At 38.3% G+C, this 16,644-nt stretch overlaps 1 pseudogene; it reads right to left on the minus strand.

The window, feature by feature from the left end:
• Nucleotides 1–11,618: 11,618 nt before the first annotated feature.
• Nucleotides 11,619–11,685, minus strand: LOC117286670 (annotated as a pseudogene).
• Between the last annotated feature and the right edge of the window lie 4,959 nt (nucleotides 11,686–16,644).

Here is a 16,644-nt window from a genome sequence, read left to right on the forward strand (position 1 = left end):
AAGAGTAAAGTTTGGCCTGTATTCATTCTTTTGCATGTGGATGTCTGGTTGTGCCAGCATCATTTGCTGAACTGTCTCTGCTCCATTGTATTGCTCTTCATCATTTGTCAAAGATCACTTGACTGTATTTACTTGTGTCTGTTTCTGGGCTCTTCTGTTCCATTGAAGGGGCATCTGAAATGAACAGACATTTCTCAGACAAAGGTGTAGAAACAGCAAATAAACACATGAAAAGATGGTCAATATCATTGGTCATTCAAGAGATGCAGGTGAAAACAACACTGAGATTCTACCTCACCCCAGAAGGAATGGCTTTAAAGAGATTGAAGAGGATATCAGAAAATGGAAAGGTATCCCTTGCTCCTGGGGAGGAAGCATCAACATAGTGAAAATGGCCACACTTTCAGAACTACTACACAGATTCTGTATGTGCTTTTTCAGGTAGACTTAGAGATGCCTATCAAGATCATATCCCAGAAAAATCAAGATACTAAATAAGCCTCCTACTTATTACAAAACATCCTCAAATTTAAGTTGAATTTACTCCGTAGCCAGTATTTATCTTAAATAATATTTCCTTTTGTCCTACAGTTTAAAATCTTGCTAGACTATGTCCAAGTAGAGTCTTTTAGTTTTACTTAGAATTTAGAGAACATTTTAAACCCCAAATGAAGGTTTTTATCTCAGGAAAGTTTTATTCCTTCATTTTGTGATTTCTCTTATTGTTTTATTATTATCCCTGAAGACATGCAATTATGTAAATGGGAAACAGAAAGTAGCCATCTAATTTCCCCCTCACCTTGACATTTTACTTTGACCCATTTTCTCTGTGTTTCAGAAGACCTGATCAGGGTGTCTTCTGTATCACTGATTCTATTATCTGCCGGATGAATGCTCTTCTTTTCTCCTTCTAATGCAGATTCAAATTATTCTACTGCATTTTAAGTTTTTTTCAATTCTTTTTTCTCATCTCACATAATTGTATTTCTTAAAACTTTTTTCCCCATTCCTTAAGGACCACATTTTTATGCATTTTGGCGAGCCTGATAAGCATTTTTCCTAAAATAATTCTCTAAGCTTTGTAGGAAGTAATTTTAAGGAAGTTTACTCCTCTTGGGGTTCTAATGATTTGCCTTCCTATCAGTATTCTTTTCAATGATTAGAGAGAAGAAAACCAATACGAGCCCTTTCTTGACTAAAGATGCATTTAAATGTGCTGTGTGAATTTTCCTCAGCTCCACTCAAAGCCTCTTTCCAGCTTTAGAGCTGGAAAGGAAACAGTGTTGTACAGCTTCCCTACCCACTTATTAGGGTTTCTGAATTTTGTCTTCACCTCTTCAGTCCCTATAGAAACATCTTACTCTATCTTCACTGTAGGACTCTGGGACTTTTTAATATTCAGATGAATATCAACTTAGAACACTATGGGCAAAGGTGAAAAATGTTGGGGCTTTAGTTTGGTGAGTGGGTTCTGGTGATTCCATTTCATGGTCTATTATATTCTTGGAGTTACAGGTTTTACACACTTACAGAAAGATGTACTGATGGGGACCAAGAGTGACAAAGTGCCCCACTTGTAGATAATGCTTTTTGAGGCTTTTTAAGAGTCAGATGTGTAATGGTTCTGTTATGTAACCTTTTTTGTATAATCTGCGGTCAGATTGTGGGTGACCATCTACTTCCAAGCTGGTGGATTCTGTCTGTAAGTGGACTGTGTCCCTTTTCAGATTACTTACTGGGACACTGAAAAGAACTGCCTCATGGGTTGCCAGAAATTTGCATGAGTTGCTTATCACTGCTCTAAAAATCTGCTTATTCTTTATTCTTCTCACTACTCCTTTAGAATTTTCCAACCTTTCTGACTTCAATGTAAGTGCAATTTGGATCACTTCTCTTTTGAAAATTGCCTGTCACCATACTTCTGGTGGTAACCTTGTATTCAATGTTTAGAGGTTTGAGATTCCACAGCAGTGGAAGGGTTGGTTAAGGGAGTCTTCCCATGGTACTTTTGTCATGAACATGTGTCGTGGTCCAGTTTCCCAACAATTCCCTTGCAGTTATTAGGCATTCTCATGGTGTCAATGCCTCTTGATCCACATAGAATGCTTTCTACATTTCTACTCATAAATCATACCCATTTTTTAGCAACTGTTAGGTATCTTTTTAAAATTCATTAATTTTATTGGTACATTTTAGGTATACAATATAATGACATTCATTATTTGGAATTTGTACCTTTATATAATCCATCTTGGTTCTTATTTTTTCCCCATTCCCCTGCCATCCCTTCAACCCCTCCACCCCTCCCAATTTAGAATGACTTTGTTTCAATTTTCCTTTTATCATATTTATTCCTTTCTCATCTTTCCTTTCCCTCCCCCTCCCCTTTCCCCTTTGCATTGTTTCTTCTTGTTTCACATTATCTATTATACATTTTGATTCTTATTAATACTTTCAGTTTCTCACACCAGAAAAACTATTCAGTATTTACACATGTGAGTCTTACTTATTTCACTTGAGAGTATGGCCCCAGTGTGCATCCATTTAGCCATAAGTGTCTCTAATTTCTCATTCTTTATGATTGACTAGTACTCCATTTAATAAAAAAATAAGCCCCACATTTTTTTTTTTTATCCAGACTTGAGTTGATGGGCAATTGGGCTGTTTCTAAGTTCTAGCTATTACAATCTGTGCCACTATGAATATAGGTGCACATATATGACTGTAAGGTGATTTTCTTAATTCTTTTGGGAAGGTACCCAGCAGAGGAATAGCTGGGTTAAATGGGACCTTTCATCTTAGTTTTTTGAGATATCTCCATACTGATTTCCACAGTTGTTCCACCAGTCTGCACTCCTACCAGCAGTGGAGCAGGGTTCCTCTTTCCCCCCAGCCCAGCCAGCATTTCTTATTGGTTGATTTTGTGATAGCAACCATTCTTGCTGGGGTGAGGTAGAATCTCAGTGTTGTTTTCATCTGCATCTCTTGAATGACCAGTGATGCTGAACATTTTTTAATGTTTATTTACTATTTCTTTTTCTTTATCTGAGAAATGTCTGTTCAATTCAGATGCCCACTTTTGGATTGGGTCCTTAAATTTGGGAGGTCTGATTTTTTTTTAAGTTCTTTACGTATTCTAGATAGTAGACCTTTGTCTGAGGAATAGCTGGTAACATTTTTTTCCCACATTGTGAGTAGTCTCTTCACTCTGTTGGTGGTATCTCTTGCCATCCAGAAGCTATTTAATAAGATGAGATCTGACTTGTTAATTGTGCTATTTCATGTGTAACTTTCATGAAATCTTTTCCTATGACAATGTCTTCAAGAGTTCTACCTAAACTCACTTCCAGAAAGTTTAGTGTTTCTGTTTTAATATTTAGATCTTTAATCCATTTCTATTTTAGTTTAGTGCGTAGTGAAAGATTTAGGTCTAGTTTTTTTTTTTTTTTTTTTAACCACTACATGCTTTTATTGTAGGAATAATCTACTGGGCCATCTCTGATCAAAGGAGCGAGAGTAATATGGCCAGGACAGGGAGTGTCTTTTATAAGGGCTGGGAGGGATGAGGGATTTACAGAAGTTGAGGTGAGGTTGAGTAAGGTAGTGGCTAGGGATTGGAAGAGCATGTGTTGTGACTAGGAGGGGCTTGTGACATCACTAGAGGCTAGGGGTAGCAAGTCTCAGGTTACTCTTTTGGAGAAAAAGGGGCATGATGGGAAGAAGACTATCCTTTTGTGGGAGAAGCCATAGTTTTAGGTAAGCAGGGCATTATGGGAAGAAGGCTGTTATGTAGCAGCCATCTTAAAGCGAGGGAAATCTCACATTCCAGGCTTTTGCTTTATGGTTGTTGGATGAAGGTTTCTTCTTCTGGAGCTGCTTCAGGCTGAAACAGGGGTGGAGGTTGAGGTTAAACCTTGATCTGATGGGGCAGTGTTCGGTGGGGCCTTCTTCCTTCTGCCACAGTGGCTGGTAACCTGCCATGAAGAGCTCCATGACTGTCTGGTTGGTAAATGTCCTCATGTGTTTCTGTAAGAAATTTTGAAAACAGCAAAATAGGCATGGGCCTGTTGTGGCCAGAAGAGACATGCAAGACAGTGGGCCCAATAAGGGAAGTAGCCACGTCATAATCTGTTGGAGCTGGGAATAGTCTTGGGTCATTCCTCGTGTTTCCCATTGTTTAAGGTTTATGATGCATTGTTGTAATTCGTTAACCTTTGACTTGACTGTGCCTGATTGGTTAACAAAATAACGACACTCTTCACCTACAGCCTGGCATGTTCCCCCTTGGGCTGCTGTTAGCATGTCGAGGGCACGTCTATTTTGGAGCATGACAGCGCTAGGGAATTAATCTGGTCCTGACTGTGTTTAGGGATTGGCTTATCTCGTCTATGTCTTCTGAGATCTCTATTGACAATGCCTGATGGAAACGTGTAGAGGTAGAGATACCTGCTGTACCTGTCGCCACATCAGTGAGGACCCCCGCTCCCAACAAGAAGGGGACCTGGAGGGGGGCCGTCCTCTTACTGACCTTTGACTGTGGGAGGATCCTTTCAAACATCTGGGATTCCATATAGATGCTCAAGGGAGGGCTGAGAAATGCTATGTAACAGAAAATTTCAGATCAGTTGAGGCATCGGAATGCCTCCTAGCTGCATATGAAGTATGGGCTGTTGGATAGGCAGACTGGGTACTCTTCTGAGATAAAGAGGAAGCAAGCGAGGCAAGTTATGTTGTCATATTGCCCCATGAATGTCAGGTTAGTGGTTTGTCTAGGGAATGGGAGACCCATAGTGAAGGGTCCCAGAACTGTGGATAAATTGCCAATATTTGAGACAGGTTAAAATCTAGGGGGACAGGAATTGGAGTGAACAAGTGGGGTTAAACATATGTACACATCCAACAGTCTGAGATACTGACGGAGATAGTGGAGGGTGGTATTAAATAGGTGTTGTAGCCTTTCTGAGACTGGGTTATCTGGTTTACCACTTGGAGATCTATCCCTTTATAGGCAGGTGGAGTGGTGGGCCTCAAAAGTCTCTCTATCGCTAGTGCCTGTTCATTGAATGCCTCTTTTGGTTATTCTTTTCTGCTGGGTGTTTAAGACCAAGTTAAAGTGAGACCTATGTTAATCAATATGAACATCTTGCTATCTGTCAAGGTCAGTGAAGTCTCTTTAGGCATTATTTTGAAACCATGCATAGAGCCTCTCAGCTCCTCTGTCAGAGTCAGCCATCAGGATGGGTCATGGCCTTACTTGACCAAGTTTCTTTCAGTGAAATTGTGGGAGATTTTTTTTCTCTTGATGATCTTCCTTTAGCACATGTTACATTTGTCCTCTGGTGTCCAGCATTTTCCCTGCTCAGGAGGTTGGGTGACTTACCAAAGATGTAAGGTGTTGTAGCAAAGGTTCCTTCATACCTTGGATCTTTGATGAACTTGGAGGGCCAGGGCCAAATGGTGGTCTTCTTAGCCCAGTTACCTTTTAGTGTTGGTCTGTGCACTTTGGAGGTTGAACACCCAGAAGAGAAGATCAGTGACATCAGTAGTATCTCAGGAGCAGTGAGCTTAACTATAACTTTATCTGGATAGCAAGCACCCTGGAATCTAAAATATACCTAGAGGACTCTTATTCTTATCAATCATGGTTGTTCTAATAGTTGATTTCCTGTAGAATATTAATAGGAAAAAACTTGGAATCAGGAGCCACACATAATAATATTTTAGCATGACAATCATGATGACATTATCTTTGTATCTTAGTATAAATTAGCCTTTGTTAAATGTATTTATTCCCCTCTAAAAACACATAAAAACAAAAAACCAGGAAACTCTTAAATTATTACCTTTTGATAGGATGCCATCTAAGCAAAGTGCATGAGCCTACACATGTACCTGTAATCTTGAGTAGGTGGAGCAGAAGAGAATGGTGAATACCTGGATCAAAAGGACATTGCCATAAACAATATGTTGGAAGACCTGTATAGTCAGAAAACATGAATGCATTTTGTACACCAGAAAAGTAATAATAATAATTATTACAATTATATGAAACCTTATGTCCTGTAATGTAGCTTGAACCAAAAAGGTATTTTTAAAATAACACCTTGTTTTTCCACAGAAAATATATTTTGAAGATGAACAATATAATCATATCACAATAACATATTTAGAACTCAACCCTTTGATGATAACCAATGTAAACATTTTATAACAACATATTTAGCAATGATTATTGGAGGTATATCTTAATTATCTTGACAGTTTTTTCATTTAACCTGTAAAACCAGGTTGTAAAAATTAATTTATTTGTAACCAATAAAACATATACACACACACACACACACACTTTTTGAGTTAATGAATGTAGACAGCAATATGCATTACAGTCAAAATTAAACTTTGATGTCATTTTAATCAGCTAGCAACCTGGGAGAAAAGGAAGGCATGTCTTCAATAACGTTTATAAAAAATACAGTTGGACAAACACAAACAATTGGACAGACACAGACAAACTTATAAGACAATTTATGAAACTAGAGTGTGCTCAAATATATTTGGCCAGTTGAATTTTAAAATCTCTTTTAATTAAGGCTAGTCAAAACTTTTGCAGGTCAATTAACAGAGGTCTCTTGCATAGAATCAGAAGGAGTAAAAGTGCTTTATAACAGTAGCATAATATTGTGTTATAGTTATTGTCATAGTCTGTAAACAGAAAGTAGAGAGGTCAAGTTAATCCTATAACTACAATTTAAGAATTTGCAATGTAAAAGAAATGTTTTAAATATATCAATTAAACATCTGGAAACCAAACACCAATCAAACATTATTTTAAGTTGATGACAGAAGATACATTTCTCAACTAGCCAGAATTTATAATTTGTTTTTTATTATTGTTGTTGTTTTTTGTTTTTGTTTTTGTTTTATTTTAAAGATTTTCCTGCCTGGTAGGCCATCACAGCTGATTTTAATATGGAGCAAGCTGTCTGTAACCAGCACTGGGCTATAACCTAGCATTTGGTCTTTGAGCTCTGATCTTAAGCATTACATTTGCTTTGAATTGTTTCAAAACCTTATATTTTATTTTCCAAATATTTATGTAGAAAACAACAGGGCCCAGTGGAATTTCTTGGTAGCGTAGCCTGCCAAACAAGTTGTTGATAGGTAAATAGGCAGGGCCAGGAAAGGATTTTACTTTTTTTTTTTTTTTTCAGTCTTGCTTTCCTTTCTCTTCTGAGGAAGCTGGGGAAGGAAGAGCAAGCAGAGAAATGGTTGTTAACTCACTGTCCTGTTTGGGAGGGGCTAGCAGAGCAGGGAGAGAGCGGGTGTGTGGTAGAGAGACACAAGATGGAAGAGATGAGGAAGAGTCACAAGATGGTGGAGGTGAGGAAGGGTCACAAGATGGCGGAAGTGAAGAAGTATGCAAGGAGATGGAAGAGCTGGCTGGGTTATAGGGTTGGGGAAAGCAGTGAGTGATCAGCTGGCGGGATTGAACGTGGGAATTGGGAAGGTGGAGGATGGAATTTGGGCTAGAGGTACCTGAGAGGGTGAACTGGTTTGACAGAGAGAGGGGCGAGAGGGTAGGTAGAAGAAGGCTTATACATAGGGGATTTCTGACCATTTGCCATTGTATTGACAAAAATTGTGTAAATGATGCAGTATATTAAAATCGAAAGTGCCATTTTCCAGCCACAGAGATTCATTGTCTAATTTGTACTGAGGCCAAACTTGGTTGCAATAAAAAATGAGTCATTTTTTCTTAAAATTGGGTCCAAACAATCCAAGAGAGTGAAGTTGTGCCAGGAGGCAGCCAAGAGACATTAAAGGAGGGGGCTTAGGATTGTTGGGTGCCCATGTTAGGGCAAGTGAAGAATGTCTAGCTCACTAGGAGGAGGGCAAAAAAGAGGAACATCTTTGTCTCTCTTGATACTCCCTGAGCAAGTCCCTGGAGGGGAGAAAGAAAGGATTTAGGCTTATGGGGCATCCCCCAGGGATACAGTCCTGGGCCCAGGGGCCCTAGAGGGTCTCTCTGACCAAGCTCTTGGATTTCCAAGATGTTCCCAGAGGGTGAGAATGAGAATGGGAACAAGACAGAGGACCCGAGCAGAGGGAAGCTAAACTGCCTACTCAGCCTGTAATCGTGACCAGTGTGGATGCGTATCATCAGCAATGGCAAAGGCAAAGAGCCTGATGAGGTCCTAGCTTGGCAGATGTCTGGAGGAGATGGCTGAAAGGCCAATTGACCCCGACCTGCAGGGGATTGTCAATTAATTGACCGCCTTCCTCCTGGGTTTCGGTACCAGATATGTCAAGTAAAAAAGCTGAACACCAAGACCGGACCAGAACCACTACAAGCCTTTATTGTAGGGACAATCTGCCAGGCCTTCTCTGATCAAAGGAGAGAGAGCCTAGGTCTAGTTTTAATCTTTGGCAAATTGAAATCCAGGTTTTCCAGCATCATTTATTAAAGATGCTATCTTTCCTGTAGTGAGGATGTTTGGCTCTTTTGTCAAAGATGAGGTGGCTGAGTGTATCTGGTGTTGTTTCTGCATCTTCTAATCTATTCTACTGGTTCTCAGGTCTGTTTCTTTGCTAGTACCAAGCTGTTTTGTTTAATCATAGTAGCTTTGTAATGTAGTTTCAAGTTGGGGTTTATGAGACCCCCACCTTGTCTTTATTGCCTAGAATTTCTTTTGCTATTTTAGATCTCTTCTTGTTCCATTGAATTTTGGATTGTTTTCTCAGGGTCTGTGAGGTATGCTGCTGGTATTTTAATTGGGATTGCATTGAATCTATATAGCAGTTTTGGAAGTATGGCCATTTTCACTATATTGATTCTTCCACCCAGGAGCAAGGGATAGCTTTCCATTTGCTGATGTCCTCCTTGATCTCTTTTTTTCAGAGTGCCATAGTTTTCAAAGTAGAGGTCTTTGATTTCTTTTGTTAAGTTTATTCCTAGGTATTCCATCTTTTTTGGATTCTATTGTAAAAGAGTTATTTCTCCAGTTCCTCTTTCAGTGAGTCTGTTGTTCACATACAGGAAGGCTATTGATTTTTGTGTGTTGACCTTGTATCCAGCTACTCTACTGAATTTGGTTATTAAGTCTAGAATTTCTTTTGTTGGAGTTCTTAGGGTCTTCTAAATAGAGTATTATATTGTCTGCAAATAATGACAATTTAACGTCTTTGTTCTCTATCTTTATTCCTTTTATTTCTTTCTCTTGTCTAGTTGCTGTGGCTAATGTTTCCAAAACTATATTGAACAGGAGTGGTGATAGTGGACATCCTTGTCTTGTTCCTGATCTTATTGTGAACAGTTTCAGTTTTCGACCATTTAGTGTGATATCGGCTCTTGGTTTTTTGTGGATGGCTTTTAGCAGGTTGAGATAGAGACCATCTCTTCTAATTTTGTGTAGGATTTTTTCCATGAATGTGTGCTGGATTTTGTCAAATGCTTTTGCTGCATCTACTGAGATGATCACATGGTTTAAGTCCTTGGCTTTATTAATACAGTGTCTTGCATTTATTAATTTGCATATGTTCAACCATCACTGTATTCCCGGAATGAATTCCACTTGGTCAGGGTGTATGATCTGCTTGAGAATCTTCCGCATTCTATTTGCCAGTATCTTACTGACAATTTTTGCATCTATGTTCATCAGTGAGATTGGCCTGTAGTTCTCTTCTTTTGGTTGGGCCTTTCTGTGCTTCGGGGATCAAGGTGATGCTTGCTTCCAGGAATGAATTAGGGAGTATTGCTTCCCTTTCATTTTTATTGAATAGTTTAAAGAGTAGTGGCAATAGTTCTTCTCTAAATGTCATGTAGAATGCAGGAGTGAAGCCATCAGGACCTGGGATTTTCTTGGTTGGTAAGCTTTTAATTAGGTTTTCAGTTTTGTTGGTTGATATTTGGTTATTTAGAATTTTTAGATCTTCTTCATTCAACTTTGGTAATTCTTATGTATTTAGAAATCTGTCACTGTCTCCTGTGTTTTCCATCTTATTGGCATATAGGTTCTCAAAGTAGATTTTGATGATCCTCTGGACTTCTGCTGTGTCCATTGCAATTTCACCCTTTTCATTCCTAAATGCATGGACTTGGGCCTTTTCCTTCCTTTTTTAAATAAGGTTTGTCAATTTTGCTTATTCATGTGAAGAACCAACTCTTTGCTTTGTTGATTTTTTTTTTAAATTGTTCTCTTAGCCTCCATTGCAGTGATTTCTGCTCTGATCTATATAATTTCCTCCCTTGTATGACCTTTGGGTTTGTTCTGCTCTTCTTTTTCTAGAAGCTTGAGTTCAGCATTAGGTTGTTTATTCGCACTTGCTCTATCTTTATAATATGCATATTCATGATTTTGAATTTCCCACATAAGACTGCTTCCATTGTGTCCCGTAGATTCAAATATGTTGTATTGGCATTGTTATTTAACTGTAGAAACTGTCTGATTTCTTCTTTAATTTCCTCTGTGACCCATTGATTATTCAGAAGTGTATTGTTAAATTTCCATGTGTTTATGGAATTCTTGTGGTTTCTTTTGCTATTGATTTCTACTTTCATCACACTATGGTCTGATAATATACAGGGGATAACTTAAATTCTTTTTCATTTACTTAAACATGTTCCATGAGCAAGTGTATGGTCTACTTTGGACAATGACCATGTGCAGCTGAAAAGAATGTGTATTCTGATGTGGGGTGTTTACTCTGTAAACATCTGTTAAGTTCATTTGTTCAAGAGATTGATTGAGTTCTAGTATTTTTTGTCTAGTTTATCTTATCTATTTGTGACAGTGTGATACTGAGGTCCCCCAGTACTTATTGTATTAGTGTTTATTTGATTTTCATGTGTGTTAATATTTGTTTTATATAGTTGTGTGCATTAGTATTTGGTGTATATATTTGTGATTGTCATTTCTTCCTCTTGAATTTTTCCCTTTACAAGGATGTAGTGTCCTTCTTTGTCTCTCTTAATCAGTGTTAGTTTGAAATCCATTTGATCTGCAAAGAGGATAGCCATTCCTGCTTTTTTTAGGGCTCCTGTCTTGTGGAGTATTGCTTTTCACCTTTTAACTTTCAGTCTATGAGTTTTGTTTTTTAAATTGTGTGTTTCTTTTATGCAGCATATTGTTGGATCGTGCTTTTTGATCCATCCTTCCCATGTATTTCTTTTGGTGAATTGAGACCATTCACACTGATGGTTATAACTGGTATGTATTGACTTATCCTTGTCATAATGTTTTCTTTTTGTTGGATTCTCCCCCTTTGTATTTATTTCTTGTCTTGCCTGATGGTTTTATTCTGTGGGGCTTCCTGGGGTTGTGATCCTTATTGTCTTTTCCTAGGATATTTTTAAAAACTTTTTGGAATGCTGGTGTGTTATTCATGAAGTTCCTCAGGTTCTCTTTGTCATGAAAGTATCTTATTTCTCCATCCATTTTGAAAGATAGTTTTGCTGGTTACATCAGTCTGGGTTGGAGATTGTTTCGTTTTATGGCTTGAAATACGTCACTCTAGGCTCTTCTTGACTTGAGAGTTGTATTGAGAAATCTGCTGTGATTCTTATGGGCTTTCCTTTGTATGTGATTTGTTTCTTTTCTCTACTTGTAGGATTTTGTTCTTTTGGGTTTCTGGAACCTTAACTATTATATACTACACTTGATCTTAGCCAAAAGGCCGAGAAGCGATTTAACTATTATATACTTGGGTGTTGATTTTTTTTTTACTCGAGGCTAGTTGGATTCTTATATGCCTCACTTATCTTTACGTTAGGTTCTTTTCCCCTGCTTGGGAAGTTTTCTGTCATTACTTCTGTGAAGTTTTTTTTTTTTTTTAAATGTCATTTGCACTCTCTCCTGTTTCTTCATTGACTCCAGTCAATCTTATGTTATTCTTTGCATAATGTACCTGCTGCTGGATTGATTTCTCATGGTCCCTTACTATTTTAAGACATTTTTTCTTTTCCTGTTCACTAATTGCAAGCCTGTCTTCTGTATCTGAGATTCTGTCCTCATTGGGTCATTCTGCTGCATAAACTTTCAGTGGAGTTTTTAATCTCCTGGATATCTGTTTGAACCTGTTTTATGGATTCCATTCATTTCCTATGCTGGGATTTCATCATGTTCCTCAGCTCCTCTACTTTTTTTCAATCTGTATCTTTTCTAGACTTATTAATCATGTCTCGCACTATGGAAAAAATCTCTGTTGTTAGCTGAGAAATTACTTCTGATTTCATTTTTTGAAAATCCCTTTTCACTGCCAGTTGAGGGAGTATCAGATTGTTCCATCTCATTGGCCCTTGGGGTTACCTTCGATGATCTGGAAGTCAATTTGAGACTTGTTTATGTGTCTTCTCAGTTCAACAGATGCAGCCTGCTGCACCTTTGTTAAGGTGTCTTTTTGATAGCCCAGTGGTCTTCAGTTTTCAGAAAGCCACAGAGAAACCTTCTCTCTGCTGGTCACCACTACACCAATTCCTTAGTTCAGAATGGTGGCCTTCTGGTTCCTGTCCTGCCCTGTTTTCCTTGCAGGGTTTTGGCTGGGGTCTGTACACACTTAGGTTAGATTTTAGGTATGTCTCTGGCTGAGGCTATGTGCTTGTTGTCTGGTAGGGCCTTTGGCTGGGGGCTGTGTGCTAAAGTTGCTGGTTTCTGTGCAGGCTTCTGGCTGTGGTCTCTGCACACTTACCAATGCTACCTGGGCAAAGATATTATCTTTACTATTTAGGCTTCATACAGCTGCATGAGTTTTATATTCTTTCATGGTAATTGAACCATCAAGTAACTTTTGGACAGGTACCAAATTTTCAGTTTTATCAGTAAGTCTACATTATACTTGGTTAGCAATATTATATCCAATACGGTTTCATAAATTCTATTTAGTACTTTTATTCTTTGTTTCCAACTATATTTGGATAGTTTTAGTCTTGCAGTTGTAACATATAGCTAAAAGGTCTGCATTCTGTGGATAAAAGTTTTGCCTTTTGACTTAAATAATTTTCTCATCCAGAAATATGTAGTAATTAATTTGCTTTTCTTTTGTTTGTTAGTAAACACAGTACCCAATGTGTTTTTCCAGCAAATTTGAAATTTCCTAATCTTCTACATCTTGGATGATTCAGAAAGTAAGAATCAATAGATCTGGGTCTCTATAAAGACATTCAGTGTCTGTTTGCATTTATAGTTAAAATACAGTTTAGATTCCTCAGTACACAAAGCTATGGCTAAAAAAATATCCACATTGATAAGCAACATCTTGTATATAAATTTGAAGATCTTAAAGTTCTTATAAGCAAGAGAAAGTAAATGACATGTAGCTCTCAAAATTAAAGATCTTTTTGTATTTTCTATCAAGCATAGGGTCATTATTTTGTAAAAATTCAAATACTCACTGGAGTAGTAACCATAGCTTATGAGGTTCAAGGCTACAGAATGGTTCTGTCCCCCAATATCTCACAGAGATTGTCATTGTTTACCTGTAGTGATAACAGAAAGTTGTTTTGCCAAGCAAGAAAAAAGCACAGTAATTTCAGAAAAATCACCTGGCTCTATGTAGAAGTTGTTCTGGAAAGGACAGAGACTTATCTGAAGATGTTGAAACAGTTCAGATGCTTAGAGTCTGAACTAAACCAAGGACAGTGAGAGTGGAAGTTAAAGAATGGATTGAAAGGGCAAAGTAGAATCAAATGGTGATTTACTTCTTGGTCTCATGTACTTGTTTGCCGTGTATGAAGGTGATTGTCTACAAGGATTTTAATTTAGGAAGCTAAGGTAGTGGTGTTGACAGAAAGAAGACTATAAGAAAATGTAGGCTGTGCTCTTGGTCCATTTAGTAGGAGGAGTACAAGATGCTATTACCCATGTCAGGCTTTCCAAGAGCTACTAGAAAAATGAGGCAAAGGGAAAAAAGTTAAAGCCTCAAACTAGGTCAATCCAGGCTAGGAGACAGTGCAGTTTAGGCCAAAATGTTTAGGAGTTATTTGAATCTCAGGAAACTCTTGAATCTTAAACCAATTTTTAACTTTCAGATTTATTGTATTTGAAAAATTACAACTGTATGTATTTTTGGTGGCAAATTGATGTTATGATATGTATATAAAATGATATATTATTAAATCAAGTTAATGTATTTGCTGGCTCAAATACTTACATTTTTGAGTAAAAATATTCGAAATATATGCTCTTAATAATTTTTAAAAAGAAATGGAAGAGTAGAGTAGCTTTATTTTTGAATTAACTTAAATTAACTATTTATACTACTGTGTAAAAACATACAAATTGTACATATTCATGGGGTACCATGTGAAGTTACTTATCTGTCTTGTGATACGGTTCTGTCAGGTTAGACTTATCCATCTACTCAAACATTTATCATTTCTTTATGGAAAAAACTTCCAATCCTTCTCACTTTTGAAATGTGCAGTACCTTATTGTTACCACAGCGTAACTTGTCGCTCCTATCTAACTATATCTTAGTGCCTATCAAATAATCTACCTCCACCTTCCTCCACAACCCTGTTCCCAACTTCCACGAGGCCAACTTCTTTTATATTCCTCACATGAGTGAGATTGTATAATATGTGTCTTTCTGTGCATTGTTTACACACTTACATAATGACCCCCTGTCCGTCCATGTTGTCACAAATGATAAAGTTTAATTTTGGGGGGCTGAATAGTATTCCATTTGATATATGTAACACTTTTTCTTTATATGAGTAATTTTCAAATATGCATTACTACTAACAATAGTCATCAGGCTGTGTAATAGATCTTCCAAACTAAACCTTTATCTGACTAAACCTGTACATTTGTTTTTGTTTCTTTGCTTTGGTACCAGGGATCAAACTCGGGACCTTATTCTTTCGAGGTAGGTGACAACACCACTGAACTAAATCCCCGGCCCAAAACTGTGCCTTTGGACCAGTATCCCCCAACGCCAGTTTCTGGTAGCCACTGTTCTATTTTCTGCTTTTGTGAGTTTAATTGTTTCAGATGCTCTGTATAAGTGAGGTGATATATTTGTCTTTCTATACCTGGCTTATCTGACTTAGCATGTGTTCCTCTTGCTTGGTCTGCATGATTGCCAGGGTCAGAATCTCCTCCTCAAGATGGTATAATATTCCACTGTGCACATATATCGTATTTTCCTTATCCATTCATCTGTTGATGGATACTTAGGTTGATTCTACATCTTGGCTTTGGGAACAATGTTGCAATGAAGAAAATGCAGGTATTTCTTCAACACACTCACTTCAAATCTTTTGGATATGGGTCCAGAGCTGGGGTTTCTGGGAAATATAGCATGGCCACTGGAATGCCTGTAAACTGAAGGCTCCAGCTGGTATCTTCAGTGGGCATGGTGGGGAATATGTATAAGGAAGATGCGATTGGAATTGTTAGCCTGGAACAATTTACATCTGTAATTTTGACACCAATCTTTACCACCACTACCTCATACCATGTGATGTTGCTCTTGATTCACTATTTTGGCCGGACAGTTGGAAGGGAATAATTTTTAGAAGCTTCCCGTGTTAACTATGTGGAGAAAGAGCATGCAGAGGAAAGCCACTCAACCCATGGCAACCAGACGGGGGGAGGGATAGGGGAGGGGAGGGAAGGGGAGGGGAGAGCAGAGGAGAAACAAGAAGACAGCGTTCCCTTCCAGGTTGTGCTCTGGGTGATCCACTTCCTCCAACCCGGTCCCACCTTCTAACAGCACCTTTGACCATGATGTCAGCAGTGGACAAATCCACTGAAGAGTTTAACATCCCCATGACCTGATCACCATTCAGAATGAACGCACGCTGCTTCCAGAGAATGTTTTAGAGCTAACCATAACAGGAGCCATGGCCCATTACTCATCTCCACAGCTCTCTATGGATCAAGCCCTCAGCTCTTATGACGAGGTTACTTATTGTTGTCATAATTGAAATGCCAAAGCTTCTAGAAGTTAAAGTACTGCCAGCCAGCCTGTATTGCCTTGGGGCCCGCTTTCCCTCAGTGCTATCAATTAGCCAAACTCTGTGACAACCTCTTTTATCTTCAGCTCTGGCTGAACTTTGCAAGGATGCCAGGGTCTCCTCACTAACACATATCCGATGGCCTTGACGAATAGCACGTCCTTAAAGCCCTCTTGTGAAGAGTAATTTTCTAATGAGTCTTTTGGACTCGTAATAGTATGTTCTTTGCAAGAACATCCACTTTCTTGAGTCTTCTACTGACATTTTTAAAAATAAATTTTGCTTGTTTTTTATTGTGGCAAGAACACTTAAGATGGGACTTACCCTCGACAAACTTTAAATCTGCTTTACTTAAAAATTACAGCATATACTTAGCCATTATGATGGTTAATTATAGATCCAGCATTGTATACCATATTTGAGCCATATACTTCTTTCTGCCGCATCTTCATGGAAATCCAGGCACCATAATTTCAGTCAGATGCTGCATCATTTTCTAAATGCTTCTAGAGGTCACTCTGGCATTGATTTGTACCATTCTTTGAAAGGTTTTGTCAGGTGTGAGTCTTACATCCTGAGACGGTACTCTCTCCCTAAGTCAGTCATCTCTTCCTTACGTATCAGATGTTCCCGCCTCTTGATCATGTATTCCTGAAACCTAAGCCCGCTTTCTATTCCTTGGCTCCTGT

This window comes from Fukomys damarensis, unplaced genomic scaffold (genome assembly GCF_012274545.1).
Source record: "Fukomys damarensis isolate Sample0158 unplaced genomic scaffold, DMR_v1.0_HiC HiC_scaffold_17, whole genome shotgun sequence".
Classification (NCBI taxonomy): domain Eukaryota; kingdom Metazoa; phylum Chordata; class Mammalia; order Rodentia; family Bathyergidae; genus Fukomys; species Fukomys damarensis.